Here is an 18206-nt window from a genome sequence, read left to right as displayed (position 1 = left end):
TCTAGGGAGCTGCCTTCCAAGAACTAGTGAGAGGATTTTGGGATGAAGATACATAAAGGGATTATCAATATGTTGTTAAAGCAAAAGCAAAGGAAAATTGAATGACATTCTTTTTTCCTTCTCCTCCCCCTCCTCCTCTTCCTCCTCCTCCGTCAGTTAAATTCAGAGAGAAATAATCCCAGTTGTCTCCTCTCTCTGTATTTCCTATTTGTCTTCTAAGACCCAACCTAACATGATTTCTAGCACAGTTCTTGGGACAATATTGGTATCACTAATAGTACCAATTGACAGACAAACTGGAAAAATGAAAGACTAAACAAAACAAAACAAAACAAAAAAAGAGTGTGTGTGTGTGTGTGTGTGTGTGAAATGTTTCCCATTTACTCAGCTGAATTTTTATAGTACTTGCTCTTTTGACTGTTAGGTCCCATGTATATGTGACCTTTTCCAACTCTTTTTTTCCCCCCTACTTATGTTTTACTAGCTGAGAAGCTATTTAAACACAAGACTACTAAGTAAACAACTTTTTATAACCCACTGCTTCTAGCAAACTGCCTTATCCAAGGTTAGCACTAATTAAGGTCTTCATTTTGACACAAGCAGGCAGAAACTTAACATAGAGTTTGTGTGAGTGTCTATGTTCCTCAAAGAGGAAAACATCAAATAGCTTTCATATTTGAACATTTACTGGGTGTCTATCACAATGCTCATCTGATTTCATATATTATCTTATTTAATCACATTAAACCACAACAGATCAGAAGGCTGGCATCATTATTCCCACTGAAGAGACGAGGACACAGACTCAGAGAGCATATATAATGTGTAGAGAACTATAAGGATTGTGAATAGCAGAGCTGGGGCTTGTACCATCATATCCCCGATTCCTAAGCCCTTGGTCATCATAAGTGTACTCTGTTGACCTTTCTTATGCTGCTGCTTTCTCTTAAAAAGACATAGCTTTTATTATCATTATTTCTGGACTCTCAATTTCAGCAACAAGACCATCCCTTTGCCTGCCAGCGAGTTTCTAGGCCACAGCCACTGAGTAAGCCTGGGGTGCAGCCAAAAGTTAAGGAAGCGGGTGCCACAGTTATTAGGGAAGTTGTTGGCCTTGTTCCCTAGGCCTGTTCTGCCCAGCTCCTCCCATACACAAGATACTCTGCATCTGCTCTCCCAAGGACAAGGACGAAGGGACTGAGGCTGATAACGACAGATCCACTCTACTCCCTTCTCTTGAAAGAGGAAGAGCACAGACTTGCCTAGCTCAAGCTCTTATCAAGACAAGATGAGTAGTAGTAGTAGTAGTAAATAAATTTATCTACAAGTCTTCTTAAGCTCCCATCCCTCAAGAGGAGTTTTAATCTCAGGCAGCTGACCCTTTTCCAGCCAACTCAGACTATAGAGCATAACCGTCCAGTACAGCTTTCTTCTTTATACAGGAGCCTCCATAAGGCCCTCAGGGGCCTGAAGTTCTTCCAACAAATCAGACTTATCTCTGTGCATATTTACTTGCATTTTATAAATACCTGTTTTCCTACCAATAATCAATTATGGCAAAGATTACAGTGATTTATAAACAATGATGTTTTAACCAAACACCCTGATCAATCTTCCCAGGAACCCTGTGAGTAATCCAAAATCCCCATTTTTCTGATTAGGAAACTGAACCTTAGGGCTGTTAAGTGACATGCCCAAGCTCACTCCAACCATTACCCTGTGAGTAATCCAAAATCCCCATTTTTCTGATTAGGAAACTGAACCTTAGGGCTGTTAAGTGACATGCTCAAGCTCACTCCAACCATGACTCCAACCTGGCCTCACCAGGATGTTAAAGGGGAGGAAAATTTTTCTCTTCCTCCCTTTTAGGTTCTTTGGTTGGCCTAATAGTTAAGTTGACAAAGACAGATTAACAAGAGAAAAATAAAGTATGAGGCTTAAAGGGGCAAAGCAACCAGCCTTATACATAGTAGACAAAGAATACATATGTGAGGTATTGCCAAAACAAAGGGGGTTTGGCTTGGAGGAACTAATTAGTGAAGATATTACAAATTTTGCTTATACAGCCTTCTTGGTCCCAAATTCCCAGTCTCTGGTGATAAGGGTGTTTCTCTACCTCCTGCCACAAGGAGGGTATCTTCGCATGAGAGATTTATTTTCTGCTTTCAGGGAGACAAAGGAAGTCTATGTCCTTCTTACAGCTGTTTTTCCTTAAGTAACTCTAATTCAAGGTAATTCATACGCCAACGTGGCATATTTTGGAGTGCCCATTCTCCTTCCCTTCATTGTGAACTCCTCTCCCGTTGATCTAATTGCTTCTATATAGCAAATTTGCCTGCCAAATAATAATGCTCTCCATTTGTTTAATGCTTAATAATTTTAAATGTTTTCCATCTGAATGATCTGGTTTCAACCTCCTAGCAGCAGGTCGTGTTCCCTCTTTCACAGATGAAGACACTGAGGCCCAAACCATCGAAGAAGATATTTGAGATGAGGGAACTTAGCCCGTGAGTGGCTGCGTCCGATCCTAAAGCTGCTCTCAGGCTACGTCCCACCATTGCTCCTCTCAGTGCAGGCCATGTGGCCCTTCGTTCTAGAAAGGTCCATTTTATAACTATCTTTTCTGTCAATAGCATGAAAACAGAGTTGTATACATTTTCAAAGGCGCCCATAGTTGACTGAGAAGGAAAAGCATATTTAGGGGTGCAGGGATAAAGCCCAAGGAAGAGGCCAAAATGGGATGCCCTGGGTATCTGAAGTCCACGTCTCAAGGAGCAGCATGTGGGCAGCAGCTCGCTGAGAGCAAGGCTTCTGTGGTGTAGCCATAAAGTCCTACAGCAAAAACTTGTCAGCCTTGGCATCTAACAGAGCTGTACCAGAGTCAAGCCCTGATTCTGTTAACTAAAGACTCTGACCTTGGGTTATTTACCTGCCTATCTCAGTACCACTTTCTCTATCTGGGAAATAAAGAAATAAAGAAACAGTCATGCCCACTTCATGGACAGACTAGAGGAGGGAGTAGATAAATACACATGGTATTGACTTACACAGCATGCACCGCTGAAGAGAGAGAATGAAGTCAAGATTCATGGAGGTGATGATATTTGGGGGCTGGGGTGGAAAGAAAGTATACAGCAGGGTTGAAGTCTAACTCTGTCTCCTACCCTGTTCCTAGTACCAATTGTGAGTTTAAAATATCAAATTCATTCTATTTCCTTCGGTTTTACATTGACACTGTCCATGATAATGTAGCACATTCTAGAAATTTCTTAAATCTTCACAACCATCCAGTGGGAGAGGTACTGGAGGGGGAAACTCTTCCATGTTACCCATGTTGTATGATGTGTGCCCTGCTAGACAGAGGAACATACACATGGAATCAATGATAGGAGAGGGCCAAGAAATCATGTTTTTAGCCCAAAATTGGTTAAGATTGTTAGCCATATAGGCAGGAAACCCACAGCCAACCCAGAATCTGAGCTTGAGGAAAACATTGGAAGTCATCCACCCACCTTCCACCCAAGGCAGGACTTCCTTGTGTTGATTGTGTTATTGGAGATCTCCCCACAAACTTAGGCACTTCTTTGTTTTCTGAATTTTTTTTTTTGTGTGTGTTCAAGCATGCCTCCAGACCCAGAGTCTACCACTAACCTATAAGACTCTTCTCTCCTCCATTCATCTAAACAAGAGGCATCTGCTCCAACCAAGAGCTTCCACTCACTGACAGAGACCAGAGCCTGCCTTTCCAAGTCCTGCTCTGTTCTCCCCTATGTGCGCAATGAACTTTCTCTTCCTCTCATCCAGACCAGATGTATTTCTCCTGGAAGGTCTAACTTAAGTTGTTTTCCGTCAGTGGTCCCCCCATATTTCATACCAATCTCTCTTTCCCTTCAATTTGAAGCATATATTATTCATACAATCTATTTGGAAAATTATCATAGTGTAGCCTGTGATGCCATTGACATATACTCATACCTTACTGTACTACCTTCTTGACTTCTCCTTAAGAGAAGGAACGGTAATTTTTATTTTTTTTGTCAGCTACGTTATATAGACTGGTACCTAGCACACAGTAAGAATTTGATAAATATTTGTTGAGTCATAAGTTTAAAAGAAGGTTTCTTGGAATTGTGATTAACTTACATAAAATTAGTGCCCCCATATAAATAATAATGATAGTTTTCATTTATTGGGCCTCATTATTTGACAAAATTCTCTTCTACACATTCCAAGGGGATTATCTGATCCTATAATTGCAGTAACACAAAGTATGACAAAACAAAGGAAGAGAGATTCTTCCTAGTTTGCTAGGTGCACATCTGGTAAGAGGGTAGAATTGAACTTTCATCTCAGGCAGTTTGACATCAGCTCCCATTTTTAACCACTGTTTTATATTGGTTTTCAGTAGTTCGCTGAGCCACCTAGTATTTCTTTACATAAAGTAGTTTTGTTATTGGTCATAGTGTTGGCTCACAAGACTCCAAGAAGGGAAGCTACTGTCACCTCCGATTCCTGGAATGTGATTGTATCTCAATAGATTTTCAATCTGGTTTAGATCCTGTCAAACATCCAGTGAAAGAAAAAGTGACGTTGAGTGCATCTACTTTTATACCTGCTCCCACCAGCTCAGTCCGAAATATCCCTTCCATAATTATACATAAGTCTTTCTTGCAAAACATGCAAATGCCCAAATAACCTTAGTAGAGTTTCATTTTCCATGGCCGTTCCCTTCTAGCCATAATAGGCCAGCTGGCAAATATCTCCAAAACATAGTTAAAAAAATATATATTTTTATCTGTAATAGAAATGTCACTTGTCCTAGTATCCCCTTAAGCAGCAGGACGGGGGGAGTGAGAGTGAGAGAGAGATCTATTTTGTGATTCTGCTTTTAAAATGCATGGCACTTTGTCCCTTTCAAACAAATGTTTCAATCTTTGAGGAGTTTTGGGTCCTGCGCCCAAGTTTTTTTTTTTTTTTTTTTTTTTTTAATCACTTTCAAGTTTCTCTATAGTCTTGGCTTATTTGGAATTCAGAGTCCTATTTTTAAAAAATAAAGGAAAAGAAAGAGAAATGGACTTTCTTATCCTGTTTTGTTTTCCTGGAAGGTCAAAGGCCATTCTTCTCATCAGCTCATGTAGCTCCGCAGGAACCCAGAGGAGCAGCCATGAAACCCAGCTCTGTCAGGGCATACAACCGTGGAGAGGAAAGGTCTGCTGACTTCGTGAAAGCTCTGGAACGGGAGCAAACTAGGAAGAACCGTTCCCATGTTCTCCGTGTCAATCCGCTGTGTCGGCTCAGTCTTGAAACTGAGGACCGAGAAAATCTTTGACTCCAAAGAACCACCGAATGAGCGAGACCGAGGGACCAAAGGGAGTTAGACTTCTGTATACTCCCTGTATACTCCCTGTAGTATGTTACTGCCTTAACTGCTTTGTCCCCTGGTCGCTGCAGCAGTCTCCTGTGTCCTTCCCCTTGGTCCAATTCACACTGACGTTTTCTTAAGTAAGCCTTCCCTTGACCGTCCCCTCTCACTGAATAGTCACTCCTCACCCTCCATATTTCAGCTCACTCACTGCTTTATCCTATTTTTCACCACCTCCTCTGAGTCATTTACTATCCTAGACACAGTGGATAGAACCGGGAGCAGAAACAAGGGGAAAAAAGCCAGTATGCAAATAAGCAAGCACATACATAGGATTTCCAGGGTTCAGAAGTGCTGTGAAGAAAAACGAAGCATGATAAGGCCACAAACAAGAACCAGACAGGAGGTTGCTGTGTTGCTTCGGCTGTTCAGGAAAGGTTTCTTGAGTGTGGTGACAAAGGAGCTGAGATCTGCAGAACGTGAGGCTGAGACAGGCCAATATTTGAGAGAAAAGCATTCTAGGCAAAGGTAACAGCAATCACAAAGACACTTGGGTAAGAGGAGGTGAGAACTGCAAGAAAGAGAATGTGGCTGGAGGGGAGGACTTGGTGGAGGGGCGTATGTGACTGATAGGTCAGAGCAGTAGTTGGGGCTAGATTATAAAGAGATCTGCGGGCTGTGATATGGGTTTGGGATTTTATTCTAACTGAGATGGGAAGCCAGTGATGATTTTTTGAGGGGAGATGTGATATGATATGACCTTTGGTTTAAGGAGAGAGACACCATGGGGCAAACAGGCTGACCATGCATGGGTCCTCATGGAGTGACCATGCCAGATGCACCATCGGTGTGACAGTCGTGTGATATGTCAGGTGAGAGAGGCAATGGAATCCAGAGTGGTAGAGGTAGAGCTATTATGAAGTGACTGCATTTTGTGATACATTGGGAGGTTAGTCTCTGCATTAATCACAGTTTTTATGTGGGGTGAGAAAAAGGAGAGAATTAAGAGGACTTTGGAATTTTGGATCTGAGAAAATTAAGAATAAAAAGCTGAAATTGCCATTTACTGAAAGAAGATTATCAGCAGAGATAATTTTGGATGAAATATCAAAATTTTGCTTTTGGAACTATTAAGTTTGAAATGCCTATATCAAAGGGAGAACATCCCCTTGGTTCCTCTTACTGCTGAATAAGGTTATGTAAAGACAAGCGTGGAGAAAGTGTTACGTCCTCAAGACTTTCAAATCAGTCTTCTCTAGGAGTTTCCAAACCTGGCTGCTCACAAGACACAGAAGATAGGTTTCTATTTCTTTGTCAACAGTATGTCTCTACTTATGGAATCACTTTTGACAAAATTTGTTTCAGCAGCCCCATCACCACAACAAGCATGGTGCTTCTCTAGTAGGATTCCAGAGACTTGGCATACGGTTTTCATGACCAAGATCTATTACAACAATGCAGTAAGAATACACAATTGTGTCAGTAAGGAAAAAAGATATCTCAAGCGGTATCTAATATGTGTCTAGATTCACATGCAGGCTTTGGCTCTCCCTAAAAAGTTCACAAAGAACACATTCTCTCTCCACTCTTGAAAAGCAGTAGGAAATGCATACACTGTTCTTCTGCCCAGATACCCCCAGTGGAAATTCAGAGGCCAGGATTTTCATTAGGAACTGGTTATGTTGGCATGATGGCTGGCCATAACTATCAAGCTCCAGACTCCTAGAAGGAAACCAGGTGATCCTGCTTGATGCAACAGGCAGGCAAAGTGTTCTTACCACATAGAGAACTTGACAAGATCCAAGTATCCAGACACCAGGCAAGGACTAGCATGCACACAGACCTTTCCAAAGATTAGGCATGCTGTATTAATTCCTTCCTGCCTAATTATAGATTTCAGGACAGGAACACTAGCATAGATTCAGATATCACAAGCTATGGAGTGAGACTTAGCTGTCGGTTTTTAAAAGATTTATAGCTAAGTCCGATGATCACCCAGGTTTGAGAACCATCACTTGCAGTTCAACTATAGGAAGCTACTTTTCCAGTAAACACACAGTCAGGCATGGAAGGGGACAACGGAGACACCCTCTTTCAATAAATAACTGAAGTTTTAGGTAAATTCACTCACCACTCTTTCCTCATCTGTAAATGAATGGGGGTGGATTTAAAGGATTCCCCAAAGCCCCATCAGCTCTATTAGTTCTCTGGTATAGATTAGAGAAAGCAGTTGAAATGGAAAGATACAAGCATCTTGCCCAATGCCCTTCCTTACTCCCTCTCTTCACCTTCTTTGAAATCCAGAGGGATGCCTGAGCTGAGACATATGGTAAGATCAAGAGATGCAAAGACTGCCTTTAACAGATTTCCTCTCTACATTAATGTCACAAGTGACAAGACAATGGCATAGGAGAAGAAGGAAATGTACATAGTGTGTGAGAATGAAAGAAAGAAATTAAAACTTGAAGAGCCAGAAGGGCACCTTGGGGAATTTTAAAGACAAGTCTACCCTAAGACAACTCTACTGATAAATCTAGATACCCAACAGGGGCTGGGGGGGTGTTCTTTAGCATATTTTCTGTCTGAAATCTTTCACGGGCTTCATGAGAAAACTGTGCATGCATGTTACCTGCTATAACCAAGACAAAATGAGAGACTCAAGTTTGTAACTCTGCCATAGAATTGAGAGATCTTGATGGCAAACTTCTTCGTTTATATTGAGGGTCTACAGAGGGGTCAAGTGGGTGTAAGTGCTCCATTAAGGTGTAGATTGGGACTAATAAAAGGATTAACACCTGACATGTATTAAACCCCTTTTAATAGAGCAGATCAATACTACTACTACTACTACTAATAATAATAATGATGATGGCAGGTTCTCTTAAAAAGTCTCAAGTTTAAAGAAAAACACCCCTCTCTCATTTATCTTCTCTCTACTAGCTCAGACTCCTTCTGTCTCCTGAACTGCATCCATATACAATCATATATTAGTATCCCATCAAAATAAACATGATATCATCTCAAATTTTTCACTTTCTATTCACTACACACTTACTATAAAATGAGATTTCTCCCCAAGTGTGTCCATGAACGCTGCTCTCATCAAGTATATCAACAACCTCCCCGTCGCTTGATCCTGCCGCTTTCATCTCCCTCAGGCTTCTGACCACATCGACAGAGTTCACCGTTACTCCCTCCAGCTTCTGTGATACTGTACTGACCCAATTTTTCTCTACAACTCATGGAAAATCCTCTAGCTATACGTGTGTGTGTGTGTGTGTGTGCACACGTGTGAGCACACTTGTGTATAGAGAGTAGGGACAATATGCACAAGAGTGAATAAAACTTGAACTCAATGAATTTTTACATACGCACACACATGTGTAACTACCATCCTGATAGGGATATAAAATATTTTCAGCAGGTCGCCTCCCGCTACCTCCCAGGCAACACACTCCTGCTCCAAGAATTCAGAGCTGTTCTGACTTCTGTAAACAGACATTGCAGGGCTCCCAGTAGCAGTAGGAGGTAGTAAGCCCGCTGACAAGCAGTTTGCATACGTCCCTGTGAGAAAATTTATTTTCTTTTAATATCCCATTGGACAAATTAGGTAACACGGTCAAGCCTAGGTTAAGAGTAGAGCAAGAGACTCACCTTCTTGTTGAGAGGAGCTGCAAAGTCATGGTCATTACAAAAGGATGTCCCTGCTATGCTAAATACAGAGAGGGAGGGAGAGAAAAAGAGAGTGAGAGAGTGAGAAACTTGTCCATATGTCCTCTCCCCATCTCCCACCTCTCCAACTCTGAGTCAAATGACATCATGACAGGGGAAAAGCCTACTGCCTTCCCATCCGTCTCTAGAACCAAGTCCTCAGTAACCTAGATGTTAATAAATATTGTGTTAAAGGAATTAATGACTAATGGTTGATAGTTTTTTAGGTCCATGTTTTATAACTTCCTCTTGATGTGTAGAGAATGGCCCTAGAGCACGAGCGCTGCAGATTTGCAGGACAAATCCAGAGTAGGGATACAGTTTACCAAAATGGGTGGATATTACAGGTCGTGCTGCCATGACAGCCTCTCCCTATATCCCCATGTTCCAAGTCAAGGAAAAATCTGTAATTTTTGATGTTGCTGTTCTTTCAGAACCTCTGCTTCTGTTTGGTTTTCTTGTTAGTTTTCTGCCAGATGAACTGTTTATTGTCCCTTCTGCTTTCAATTACATTCAGTAATAAGGCTAATGATAATAACAGCTAATATTTGTTGAGTGCTTAGAATGTGGCAGGCACTATGATACACATCTTTAATTATTACATTTCATTCTCAAAATATTTTTATGTAGTAATATTTTTATTTCCATTTCAGAAGCTAGGATCCTTACCGTCAGAGAATGAAGCAACATTCCAAGGTATCAAAGAAAATGTGGTAGGACTCAGACACAAGACTATCTGATTCCAAGCTCATCATCTTAAGCAACATATCATTCTGGCTCTCGTGGATATATTTGTTTAGAATTTTTAGAGTTAAACATTTAGTAGAATTTACCAACATGAATAGATTCTTTGGATTGTACATAACTTTAAATGTCATCTGGTTCAAAATCCAAAGTTTGAAACACTTGGCAAGCACCCACCTGGTTATTTTTGTAATCCCTCCAGTAATAAGGTAGCTAATGGCTTTATTAGAAAGCCTATGACTTTCTAAGGTACAAAATGTATTTCATGATCATAACGAAGTTGAAACCCAACAGATTATCCTGAATTGTTAGGTATGCTAATATTATAATCTACCATCTCACTGCCTGTAAATTGGTAGCAATCAAACAAGGGAACCTGGTGGAGATTAGGTTGACTGTGCTCTCATTTTATTGTTGGCAAAGCTGGATGGGAATTGTTTATGGCTTCCTACCTCAGACCTCGTTTTAAATTGAAATGCCAGATCAGAAATGGGGAAACTGGAATGGGAGATTTATTTCATTGGGAAGAGGGAAAAAGAGCAAAGGATCGGGGCCTGTCAAGCTCCGTAATGGGAGGCAAATACTCAACATTTAAGAGAAAAAGAAATATTCAGATGAGCCCCCAGGCCAGTATGTTAGGTCAGGATCCATGCCTTCCCATGGGAGAGAATCCAACTGATGTCAGATTCTCCCTGAGTATCTATGATCAGATTAGGAAATTCCTCTTCCAGAAGGGACAGGGAGGGAAGGAATTGGCAAACTGAAACACAAGTACTCACTCAGAAATGCCAAATTTGGAATGCGTATGTGTGTATGCACACATGTTTGTGGATCAAGGCAACTGAACTAAAAATCTCCTCAGGGAATCCTGGGGAAGTGAGAAGTGCCCCTCCCCCACCCCAACAGTACTCTTACATAATCCAGTAGAAAGGAGTACAGTTCCTCTTTCTTAACAAAGCTGAAGTAAATGGTGGTGACTATAGGGGAAATGAGGGGTGTTATTTAGATAAATTATCTTTCAGATCTGTTTCACAGAATGTTTTCCCTGTAGTTTGTTCCTTAAGAAAAGGGTTTATTTTCCTTCTCCCCTCCTTTGGGCCTAGAACTCTGGGGAATGTAGTTACCCTCCTGTCTGGAAATCTATAAAACCCATTAGTCTATTAAAGGGTATAGAAAGTACAACAGTCAAAACAAAGCAAAGAGCCATTAAATATAACTATCAATCCCTCATTTCCCCATATAACATTTTTTATTAGTCCGTAGAAGTAGTATCTGAGAAAACAGAGGTCACCACTTAACCATCGTTCAAGTTGTACACTGCACAAATCCTGAGGATCACTTTTACCTTATTGTTCTCCTAGCTTTGTGTAGTTATTATTTCAATTTCCCGGCAGATGGCAATAAAGTTTCTTAAGGAAGGGATGTCTTTTCTTTTCTTTCTTTCTTCCTTTTTTTTTTTTCCTTCATTTTCCAATTCACCTGAATTCACCCTTTACTGAAGCTAGAAGAATATCCTTATGCATCTCAGAGCTATGCTTTTCACTGGCACTGAAAGAAATTGTGTGATCCAAGACATGGTTCCTTTAAGGTAGTAAGCTGAGTTGTACTCCTTCAGGGTTTTTAAATAACATAAAATTGGTGTTCCAGGAAACATTAAATTCAATTTACCTCAAATATCCAATACCTTCAACTGGAGACTTTTTTTTTTTTTTTTTTTTTTTTTTTTTTGCCTTCTTCAGAACCTAATAAAACCAGTCAGCAAACAAATGGGCTTCCTCTCTGACCTGGGACAATGAAACCACAGAGTTCTTTGCCCCAAGGCAGTAGCATTAGTGGACTTCATTAGTTAAAGGGATTCTGGTTACCTGTGGATTTGTAGGAGTCCCCTGCAACAGTGATTAGCCAATGAGCTGGCAGGCAGGGTGTCTTCCTTCCAATTTGGCCTTTGTGACACCCGTGATTTTGGCATATGAATGGCTGTCTACTCCCATTTCCTCGTATGGGAAATTGAGGTGATCATGTCTGCCATTCTCGCCTTTTGAAACTGTGGAGCTGAACTACACTCAATTGATTTAAAAAAAAAAAATGAAAAGACGTTATAAACCATAACATAATATATAAAATATAAATGATTCTAAAATTTCCATTTTCTCCTTAAGGCAAAGGTCACGAGCTGTAGTCTTTAAAGGACCAGTTAAGTAGTTCTATCAGCTATGAAGCTATTGGCTCTCCACTTCTAACACAGGCCTTTTTTTTTTCCTTTTTTTTTTTCTGTTTCTTAATTCTTTATTACTGTGGAGTTAAGAAAGCTATTTCTTTTTTTTCCCCCTAAAAAAATATATTTTTTAATTTCTTTTCAGCATAACAATATTCATTGTTTTTTGCACCACACCCAGTACTCCATGCAATCCGTGCCCTCTCTAATACCCACCACCTGATTCCCCCAACCTCCCACCCCCCGCCCCTTCAAAACCCTCAGATTGTATTTCAGAGTCCATAGTCTCTCATGGTTCACCTCCCTTTCCAATTTCCGTTAAGACAGGCCTCTTTATACTATTTTGTACGTCAGCTTCTGCAAACCTCCTGGCTTAGCAAACTACTAGAAGCTGCCTCCAGAGGGCGCTGGAGAGAGTCTAGGGGCTAGAGGAGGGACGAAGAACTTGCTCCTTGCCGTCCTGCTAGGATTTCAGTGCCTGCGTTTGTTCTTTTTCTACTTTGCATTTCTTTGTCTATCACTGTGGGCATCACATTTTACCACCCCCATAAAAGCAGTCCTTTCCAGAACGAGCAGTTCATCCTCGTGTGCCAACTGTCCAGCCTTCACAGATTAAGCTTTATTGTGCCTTTTCCAAGACCTACACACCGCAACCAGTGTCCTTTTCTGCAAAAGCCCAGGGTGCCCCTCAGGGTTCCTTCTCGGGGGCTTATTTTGCTCTTGAGGGGCTCTCCCAAGACCTGTGCATTTTAATAGGTACAATCACTTGCCTGTTTTTCTCCGAACCCCTGAGGCAGCAGCAATGGCTTCCTGCAGCTAGCTGCGTGGGTTCCCTCGCCTCACTGGCTCCTGACTAATACAGAAGCAGAAACTAAGCGGACTTGGGATAATTGTTTTTCTCACACATTTACTCTCGATTTGCATAGTAAACATATAATAGTCTCCACTTCTACAGATTTATGTGTTCTCTTTCCTCTCTTCCTTTTTCTTTTTATTGAAGCATGTAATGCTCTTGCACTGGTTTAATTTACACGTGTCTGCTAAACGTGTGTGTCCAATGAATATTTCACTTTTCCATTAATGTTATTGGAAAAATTTGAGGACCATTAAAACAAAAAAAGGCAACTCTCCCTGGAACGCAGTATTGAGGAGAAATAGGGAGTGATGGGGACAGTGACAAAACAGGGAGGACATACTGAAGTGGAGAATTGATTTGTTTGCTGATGATTACAAGGGAGGCATGTGAGCTCAGCACCACTAGATCCTTGAATGCTTCGTGAGACAACAGAAATACAGAGTTTTGTGTTCTCAATGTAATGCTCACAACTTACGGAAAAGAACATTAAATATTGCACTGGCTAACATTGGATGGCACAAACAATAGCCATCCGTGGGACAGAGCTGGTCTAGGAGATGTCAAAGTTGCTTTCCGGCAACCGCTACTGTTTCTGTAAGCCAAATTTTCATGCATATACTCATACTCTTGGAAAATTACTTTGCAACGGAAGGAGAACATACCCCCTGCAGCCATGAAGAAAAGCCCAGTTATTAATGGAAGTCTTTGACCACATAATCATGATTTTAGAAAGTCTTATTAAGAAGTAAGTGCTCTTTATTACTGAAACAATTTAGGAAAAAGTTGATGTTGAAAGGTTTTGAGGAATAGAGGCTCACTTGGAAAGAAAATCCTCTAAATTACCTTTTAAAACCACTTGAATATAATTGACATTTCTATCCAAAATAGAAACCTCAATATAGTAATAGCAAGTTCCAGACCCATGAATGGTATTAGCAGTTCTTTGTACAGAACAACTGCTGTTCACTAGGGGAACTCTGAAAAGTTTTGGAAAATGTTGATTGTGGGTTATCATCTTTCAGTAGCATATGATTTTGGAACTTTTTAATGGTAGATAATTGGGCCAAATTTGTAGTTTGAGATATTCTTGCACATGCTGGTGGACTGAACATAGTATTTACAGTGGGAAGATTCCAGTTTTAGTTTACAATCAGTTAATTTGCCAATGAATCATTCATTTAATGGGACTAGCTGTTTGTTGATTAAGAAGCTGTGAAGAAAGATTGTCTACTTTCTTTTCACTTTCGCTCAACCCGTTTAAATTACCTTTATCCTTCCTATCTTATCCTATTTCCAGCCGCCAGAGTGTTACTGAATTTTCACTTCCCACCTACCTAGATAACATTTTTGAAGACTTTATTTTTTTTAGAGCAGTTTTAGGCTCACGGCAAAAAGTATAGAAATCTCCCAGAGACTGATGAATATACGTTGACATGTGATCATAACCCATAACCCAAAGTCCATAGTTTATAGTTGACTCTTGGTATTGTATATCCTGTGGGTTTAGATAAATGTACAATGACATATAACCATCATCACAGCATCATACAGAGTATTTTCACTGCCCTATAATATCCTCTGTACTCTACCTAGTCATCTCCCCCCTTCACTCTAACCCCCTGGCATCTACTGATCTTTCTACTATCTCCATAGTTTTGCTTGGGAGCTCATTTCTTTGTAGTGCTGAAAAATATTCTATTGTCTGAATGTGTCCCAGTATTATTTATCCATTCACCTACTGAAGGGCATCTCAGTTGCTTCCAAGCTTGGGCAATTATGAATAGAGCTGCTATAAATATCCATGTGCAGGTTTTTGTACTGACACAAGTTTTCCACTACTTTGGGTAAAATACCAATGAGTGTGATTACTGAATCATAGAATACTACATTCAGTTTTGTAAGAAATGCCCAAACTCTTTCCCAAACTGTCTGAACCATTTGGAATTCCCACCAACGATGAGTGAGAGTTCCTATTGATCTATATCCTTGCCCAGTATTTGATGTTGTTGCTATTCTGGATTTTGGGCGTTCTAATATGTATGCCATGAAATCTCCTTGTTTTACTTACTTTTATTTCCCCCATGACCTATGCCTTGAGGAGAAGCATCTTGATAGGCTTTGTTTTGTTTTGGTTTGATTTGGTTTTTCTGGGCCATTTTTGTGTATATCTTCTTTGAGGAAGAGTCTGTTAAGATCTCTGGCTCATTTTTTAATCTGGTTGTTTGTTTCCTTATTGTTGAGTTTTAAAATTTCTTTACTTATTTTGTCTAACAGTCTTTGTCAGATAAGTCTTTTGAAAATAATTTCTCCTAGTCTGTGGTTTATTTTCTTATTCTCTTTACTCTCTTCTGGGGAACAGATTTGTTTTTTTTTTTTTTTTTTCATGGATCATGCCTTCAGTGTCATACCTAGAAAGTTATCACTCTACCCAAGATCATCCATATTTTCTTCTATGCATTATATTCTAGGACTTTAATAATTTTGCATTTTATATTTTTGTCTGTGTCTCATTTTGACTTAATTTTTATGAGGAATGTGAGGTCTGTGTCCAGGTTCTTGCTTTTTTTTTTGCATGTCAGACATCCATTTCTTTTCAGAACCATTTTGTTGAAAAGACTTCGTTTGCAGGGCACTGGGTGGCTCAGTGGGTTAAGCCTTTGTCTTCGGCTCAGGTCATGATCTCAGGGTTCTGGGATTGGGTCCTGCATCACATCAGGTTCTCTGCTCAGCAGGGAGCCTGCTCCCACCCCCCCTCCACCACTGCCTGTCTCTCTGCCTACTTGTTATCTCTCTCTCTCTCTGTGTCAAGTAAATAAATAAAATCTTAAAAAAAAAAAAAAGACTTTGTTTGCTCTGTCATTTTGTCTTTGTTCCTTTGTCAAAGATCAGTTGAGTATATTTGGGTCTATTCTGGACTCCCAATTCTGTTGAATTATTTCATTTGTGTGTCACAAACAGGACACTTGCTTGCTGGTGTCTCTAGTTAGACAAAGGAAGATATAAAGACCATGACCTACATATCAAATCCGATAGTTAAGTCTTGACATCAGGTCGTGTCAGCCCTTCAACGTTTTCTTCTCCTTTAATATTGGGTTGTCTAGTTTGCTTCTTTTATCTCTCCGTGTGATCTATAAACTTTTAAATATTCTCTTATTGATTTATTTTTTAAAATGTTTTGTTTTTCTTCTTCCCCTGTTAAGCTGTTTGTATAGCTGCCCTCCATGATTCCACAGTTTTTCTTCTAAGAATACTTCAAGTGAGACTCTCCTACTACCTCTCCTTAACTTATTAACTATTGTATATGCAAGGTTTAATATTCAGCCCTTTTCATTCTTTCCCCATATCCTCATCCTGAGCAATTTTATCTACACTCTTTGCTTGAATTATAGTTTATGTTATGATAGATCCTATGGTGCAGATTTGGTTCCAACCTCTTTCTTGATTTCACACAAACCATACCACATGACTTTTGAGCCTCCCCAGCTGGCTGTTAAAGGACTCCCCATCCCAACGTTACCACAACAGATCATTTATTTTTCCCCCTCTTTTCCATCAGCTTCTATCATCTCTCTTGGAATTAAAACCATTAAGCCTGAGCATTAACTTTCTTGCTTATCTCTCAAGCCAATGAGTCAGGACACCTCCTCTTTTCTTGCCTTGTAGGATTTTTAAAGTCTCTTTAACTTCTCCTCGTTTTCACAACAGCTATCCTCTCAGTCAAGAACCTAAATTCCTCTTATCTGTACTTCTACTACAAGCTGTGAAAAAACCATTTGGGTACTTGTCATGCCATAAATCAACTCATCGTCCACTTGTGGACAGAAATTTTACCACAACACAATTACAATCTACTTTTCTGCCTAAAAAAACACACATTAGCTTAGTTTTTATAAGTACTTTGTCCTCTGGTTGTGATTGACTCTGCAGCTTTCTTTCTGTGTTCCCCTTGTGCCCTTTACCCCTGTGTCCATATAGGATCATTTTCTTTTCATCGAACTTACCTTGATCTTGATCTTGATCTTTGCAGGCCATTCTCAACCTCTTTCCTTTTGTTATGTATTCAGTATTCTTGTCTAACCATCTTTCCTTTTATTCAGTGTTGAATTTATCTATTTGCTTGCTGGTGTCTCTAGTTAGACAAAGGAAGATATAAAGACCATGACCTACATATCAAATCCGATTAGTTAGTAGATGTATGAAGCTCTGCGTTGACAAGATTTCTGAAGATTGGTTGAACTAAGGAAAAAAATGACATGATTGATATTATTGTCTGCTCCAGAGAAGATACCAACTGACACATATTTGTATTCCTTGCACTAGAAGGCATCACATTTATCTAAATATTATTGAATATTATTGGATCATATTTATCTGAGCACCTGTTATATGTAAGGCACTATGTTAAGACCAATTTGTCTATAATTTTACTCTTCTAATCATTGTTTGTGGAACAGAATCCTTAAATGAGGAGAAATAAACTGCTAAGTTGTATTTTTATATAAGGACACATAGTACATGGCAAAGGCAGGATTAACCTTATGTCCTCTGACTCAAATACCTGCATGTCTTTGAGAAACTACACCCAATGTTCATTAAAGTCAATAGATTGGTGGAAGGATTTGATATACTCCTGGTCCTGTGCCGGATATTGTTAGAATAAGGATACAAAAGAAGATATTACCCTTGCCTTCTTTGAGTCCACATGAATGTGACAAAGAATATGGAGTAGCTGACAGAAAAATTAAGACTAGAGATTATTCTGCATCTCTACTTGTTTGGGAAAAGCAAATGAGAGAAAGAAAGAAGAGTCATTTTATAATTGCAAGGCTATAATGGTGGTAGTGTAAATGGAGATGCTATGAAATCTCCCATGGGGAGTCAAGTACTCCTTATTAAGATAAATTTTATTCTTTTTTAGAAAAACAGACTACCTTATGTCCATTAGGTGTTTCTATTTTAGGCATCCTTTAGCTTTCTTGAGGGAAGTTAGATTGGATGATACCCTTATTACTGGAGCTACAATTAGGTGGTGAGAATCTCCCCTTTCTCAAGAACAAAAGGCCATATAAAGTACTGGAAAGAACCTTGATTCCACCCATGGATGGAAATTTTCATCCTACCACTTAGTAATTTTATAATTTTTTGTAAGTAACATATTTGTTCTACATCATCCATAAAATGAGGATGATAAGACCTACTTAACGGGATTTTTGTGCTAATGAAGTGAAATAATGCTTACAAAACTCTTGATATGAGGGAGGTGGTATGCAGTGGGAAGTGTGATGGTGACAGCCATGATGCCTATGGTGTTAATGACA

The 18206-nt window shown here is 39.8% G+C and overlaps 1 long non-coding RNA gene across 11 annotated transcripts in view; it reads right to left on the bottom strand.

Annotated features, from left to right (window-relative positions):
• LOC116573680 overlaps nt 1-18182 on the bottom strand; it is a 44720-nt gene extending 26538 nt beyond the window's left edge. For 4 of the 11 annotated variants that reach the window (XR_004278924.1, XR_004278925.1, XR_004278930.1 and 1 more), the window contains exons 1-5: nt 18128-18181; nt 17570-17617; nt 16890-17124; nt 11683-11874; nt 9017-9074 (exon numbers count right to left, since the gene is read on the bottom strand). This is a non-coding gene — a long non-coding RNA (uncharacterized LOC116573680). The other 7 variants (XR_004278923.1, XR_004278929.1, XR_004278933.1 and 4 more) reach the window with 7 other exon arrangements.
• Nucleotides 18183-18206: the final 24 nt, after the last annotated feature.

This window comes from Mustela erminea, chromosome 14 (genome assembly GCF_009829155.1).
Source record: "Mustela erminea isolate mMusErm1 chromosome 14, mMusErm1.Pri, whole genome shotgun sequence".
Classification (NCBI taxonomy): domain Eukaryota; kingdom Metazoa; phylum Chordata; class Mammalia; order Carnivora; family Mustelidae; genus Mustela; species Mustela erminea.
This window is presented reverse-complemented; position numbering and strand designations above follow the sequence as displayed.